We start from the raw sequence: 5,799 nt of genomic DNA, 5'->3' as shown, positions 1-5,799 counted from the left end.
CAAATTCAAAAGAGAGAGTCCTAGCCCTCAGTTAACCTGTGTTCTAGATAAATTGACACAAATTATCCAGCAATGCCTTCCTATTTAGTACTTCACACTAATTTTATTAATCTAAGTGCAGGATTTTACTTTTAATCTGACTGAATTTCATCTTATTAGCAAAGGATAGCATTTAGGCAGCAAATATGTTGGTAGAGCAATGCATTTGAAGTCAAGTCTGAATTATGTCTCAGTTATTAGCTGTGTGACCTTGTACAATTCACTACTATTTATCAGCCTCAACTTCTTCAGTGGAAAAACAGGGATAATAATAGCATTGATACACAGGGTTGTTGTAAGGATCAAATGAGATAATATATGTTAAATTTTTTGTTTAACTTAGGGAATTATATACATCCATTTAGCCCATCAAGATGTTTTCCTACCCTGTCTCTGTCATTTAATAATTAGTTCTATCCCCCACTCACCAATACCAACTGTATGTCAATCTGAAAAACAGATAAACATGCCAACTATATCTCTTCATCCAAAAGTGACGTAAATTTTGAACAGTATAAGACTAACGATAGATATGTGGAATGCTCCACTAAAGACCTCCCTCAAATATGATATTGACTATTAATGACTAGTCCTTAATGCTAATCAATCAGTGAATTCCCCAAACAACTACATAACCATCAAATCCATAATTATCCCTTTTGTCTGTAAAGCTTGCATGATATATTTTGTTGAATGCTGGATGAAACCGAGCTGTACAATATGAGTGTCATATTCCAGAACTAAAACTCTAATAATTATACAGAAAAAGATATTAGATTAATCTGGCATTACTTGTTTTAATGAAACTATACGGGAATTTATTGATCATCACTTCCTTTTGTTAATGCTCATAAACCATACCTTTAATCTTGCATTCTTGATTTATGCCATGATTTGAAGTCATGATCACTACCCTGAATGAGCCCCCATTGGGTTCAATAAAAGGAACTGTGATCTCATTCTGATTACTATGCCCCCTATCATTGCAGATCACAACCCATATTTGACTGTCCTTCCTCTCTACTCTTGTCCCTATTTTTCTATAAGTTTCCCATAATCATATAGCACACAGATCAGGCCTTCTTCTTGTGTTTATACATTTATTAAATGAAATCCTTTATTCTTTTCCTTTTTAATTTTCATTTGTTTGTAATATGTTTTAGTCTACTCACATCCATCATGCCTCATTTCATTGTTTTTTGGATATTCTTTAGAGACAAACATGTCCCACATTTTGCGGACAGCAACACTGAAAGCATATTGGAATTAAGAAGTTAGTTCTTTTTCTCAAGGAACTTGGAGGGGAAAGATGGATTAAAATTTCTATTGTATAGATTATGCAATACAATTGGATTGACATAGAGCTTGTCTTCTGATGGCAGAGAGAGACACTGGAAACTAATGGGTACGGGGAGGAGGGAGAGAGAGAGACACATAGATGCAGACAGAAACAGACAAAGAGACAGAGAAAGACATTCAAAGAAAGAGAAATACAGAGATTCAGAGATAGATTTTGCATAGACTTTGAAAATGGCCAATAAATTGGGCCATAAACAAATTAGAGAAAAGGGTATAATGGATTGCCTTCAGAGAATTACTAAAAATCCTAAAGTCTGAATAATTAAAGTTTTTTTTCTATTTTGAGCATCAAGCTTATGGCTCCTCAACCATTCTCCATGATTTTTGAGAAATCTCTGTCAGCAGTTCAGCAATTGAATCTGAACACAGTTCATCTGAACACAAACCTTTAACTCCTTGATGAACTTAAAGGCCATGTGTACAGTCAGACAATTGAAATACTGTTCACTTGAAAGGAGATCAGTGAGTTCTCTCCTAAAAGACTTGCCTTATTTTTGTTTTGTTTTGTTTTTTTTTGCTTTTCCAATCTACTGATTCTAATGATCTGCTTTTATTCTTTCCTGTTTGGATAAACCAGAAATCATTTAGAATATAGCTAGCCCAATTCAGGAGTATACTAGATATTTACCAAGCAAGCTGTTAGCCATGGAAACAGCATGAATTGAATGAAGGTATGAGTCACCACTATGAGATGTTGCTGTGAACTATTGTTTTTGTTTTGTTTTGCCAGAGGCATCTAATAATGATACTATATGCTGGCCATGAAAGCAGGAAAAAAAAATAGAATGGTAAAAGCAATGTTTTGTTACCAAATAGTAGAGTGTAATTGGAAAACCTATTTAATAAAGGTATCTTCAGGTTACACTTGTTAACACACCCAATTCCATAAGATTGATCCCTATAGAATCTGTTTAGTTCTGTAGCTTCATCATCACAAATTAGAGCAACCTTGATTAGTACTCATCCAAACAGGTTTTTGGTCAGAAATAATGGTGTTGGCTCAGCTCACCCCATCCCCATTACTGGAAAAAAATGATTCAAAGTCCCTGCCTTAATGGTGAGTGAGAAATTTATCATTCAAGTTGTGAACAAAAACCTAGAGAAAAATCAATTAGTAGAAAACTAAAGTATAAAATCCCATAGATCTCATTTCTTTATCCAAACCCTATCTGCATAATTTTTTTTGGGGGGGCTATGAGGGTTAAGTGACTTGCCCAGGGTCACCCAGCTAGTAAGGGTCAAGTGTCTGAGGTCAGATTTGAACTCAGGTCCTCCTGAATCCAAGGCCGGTGCTTTATCCACTGCACCACCTAGCTGCCTTTCCATAATTTCTATTTTTTCCATTAAAAAAAGTTTAATAGAGATAAGGAAAGTCATGACACTTCATTCATTTTTGAGAACTAGAACTTGGATAGCTGTCAAAGTTGATTAACATCAACTAATCAAGCAAAATAGAGAGAACCAGTATTCAATCTACTCTATATGAAAAACAGGGCATTCTAAACTGGGTTAACACAATACAGAGAAAAAAGGAGATCTGGCTCTTCTTGCCTGGCACTAATAAGACCAGGTCAAGTATTTCCCAGAATAAATGTTTTGGCCTGGATGGTCTGATTGAGCTGCCTTTGCTTATTAAATTAAAGACACATATGCCAAGTAGACATAGTGCTAGAACCCAGGGCTCCTGACTATCAAGTGGCTATCATGGAATGATGACTCTAATGCTATAATCTCAGTCTAGTCTGTGCTTCAGTTTATGACTGGCTATGGCTAGTCTAAACAGTCATTATTGGTCTGTTCACAGTTAGCAGTCAGTCATTGCACAAAACCAGCTGTGCTACACCCACATAGTCATCACCACTGTACTTTATTGAATTGAGACAAAATGGACAGTGAACACCTTATAACCCCATACCCTCAGTACAATCTGGACAAGGTACAACACATTTACTTCATCAATTTCTTTGAAAAGAGGCAATTGGACAAAATTGTGATATAATGATAGAGTTTCAGCCACCCTGACAGATGGTGGAGAGATTTTTTTTGGGGGGAGAGTGGGAACAGTAGGGGAAAGGAGGATGATGCTTGATATTTCTCAATTATACCATGAGGCAACGGCCTATTTTGCCTACTTGTAAACTTGGCTTTTGCTCTCAGAGTTCAATGCAACAGATGGGACTCTGGTAATATGCACTGCTAAAAAAATACCCTGAAAAACAAAACAAAACAAAAAACACATGTTAAGCAACAAGGCTTATCATTTGATTTCTTCATTTTTTTCAATGAGTTGAGAAGTAATGATAATATGGTATTCATTATTAGTTACTACTGATGCCTAGTTCTCCAGTTGCTCTTACCCAACATCTGAGAAAGTTTGCTCCTAATATAGCTATTATTATTCTCTCCGAAGCATTTTTTTTTTAGTGAGGCAATTGGGGTTAAGTGACTTGCCCAGGGTCACACAGCTAGTAAGTGCTAAGTGTCTGAGGCCGGATTTGAACTCAGGTACTCCTGACTCTATCCACTGCGCCAACCTAGCTGCCCCAAAGCATGTTTTTCACAAGAAAAATATTACCTAAGAGAGTATTTGACTCAGGTTGGATGAAATTAGGTTAGGGCTCCAATAGCGGTTCTGAAAATCAGCTAAACATTTTGAGAGTTTAATGAGAATTAGCATTTGAGATATAGGACAACAGCAGTGATTCATTAGACTGAATTGGGTATAAAATTATAAGTGTTTGGAGTAAAGAATAGCGAAGTTAGGTGGTGCAGTGGATATAGCATTGGGCTTGGAAAAGGGAAGACACCTTCATGAGTTCAAATCTGGCCTCACTTACTAACCAGGTGATCCTGGGCAAATCACTTAATCCTGTTTACCTCAATTTCTCATCTGTAAAATGAGCTGGAGAAGGAAATGCCAAACCATTCCAGTATCTTTGTCAAGAAAACTCCAAATGGGGTCATGTAAAGTCAAACATGACTGAAGGGATGGAACAACAAGAGTGAAGAATACTGATTTAAGAGTTAATGGCCAGGTCAGCAGGGACTGTTCAGAATCTGGGCATCCTCTTCACTCTTCTACTGGTTTTAAGTTAAACCAGTAGAAAAGACAATATTGGGCTCAATATTGGTTTCAATAAATATGAGCCAAATATGTGCTAGAAAATACCCTACCAGATGTGTTTGGACAGAGCTGTGATAAGACAGATATCTTCTGCTGATAAGCTCATTGAGTCCATTGACTTTGTTGTAGCCCCAAGACATACTCAGAATAGGTAAATTAGCAGATAGAACCTGGAGTGGACTGAAAACAAGCATCTAACTTGAAGGCAATCAAAGTAATGTGAATTTTCTTGGCAATGGGGGTAATTCCAGACAGACTAATAAAAGAGGAAATGGGGGTTCATTGTAGCTCAAGGTCACTTAGAAGGCAGAATATCTGGAGACCTGACATTAAACCAAAATTTTCATATGGTTAAAGGATAAGAGGATATTTAAGGAAAGGAATAAAATAAAATAAATATAATTGAACAATTCTAATTCAAAATAGTCACTTGCCTACAGACAGAGTAACAACTTATGCCTAATGAGTCGAGAAGGATGCTGATTTCATTCCTTTTATTATCTGTGCAGCTCCCCAGGCCAGGCTGGTAAAACATTTATGTGGACTGGTACATTCTGCGCTCTTATTTACAAGGCATTAATAATACATCAGGAATACAAAAGAATGCTTTAAACAATAAAACCCGGCAGCCACCAAATAATGTTATATTCTTAACTATTTCCCCAGTCCAAGTCACATAATATGTTCTCCCTGTCAAGGAAGTTTCTTTCAGTTGTTACTAAGCTCTGGCATGAAATCCCTTCCTTTTGCAACCTGTATTTTGGGGAAAATGTGTCTTAAAGTGATTACCTATGTAAATGAAGGCATTTTCTTCCCACAAATACTAGGTATGGACGATTAAGCCAGGAATTCTTATAGAAGACAAATTAGATATAAGACCCCAGCTTGACTAAAGAAACATCACCTTATGCCAGCTTCCTGAATTTACTTGAAACCTGGGTCTTTGGAGAGAGGTATTAACTGACTTATGCAGTTATTTTCTTTTACTACTTATTTTTTGTTGCTGCCTTTTATTTTTATGTTACCATAATCTCTGTCCCTCTCCCATAATATAAGCCATCCCTTGTAGCAAAGAACAAAAAAAAGAGAGAAAAAAAATAATTCAAGGAAACCAGGAAGCATATAGCTATTTTCTATCACCACAGCCCTCCCCTGCTCCAATCCAGAGAACAGGGGTTCATTTTCTCAATTTTTCTCTGGGGCTGAGCTTGCTCATCATAATTACAAAGAGATTAATTAGTTATTCTCCTCTTGATTTATATGTTTGTGATCATTGC

This window comes from Dromiciops gliroides, chromosome 3, assembly GCF_019393635.1.
Source record: "Dromiciops gliroides isolate mDroGli1 chromosome 3, mDroGli1.pri, whole genome shotgun sequence".
In the NCBI taxonomy this organism is placed as follows: Eukaryota; Metazoa; Chordata; class Mammalia; order Microbiotheria; family Microbiotheriidae; genus Dromiciops; species Dromiciops gliroides.
Note: the sequence above shows the minus strand (reverse complement) of the source record.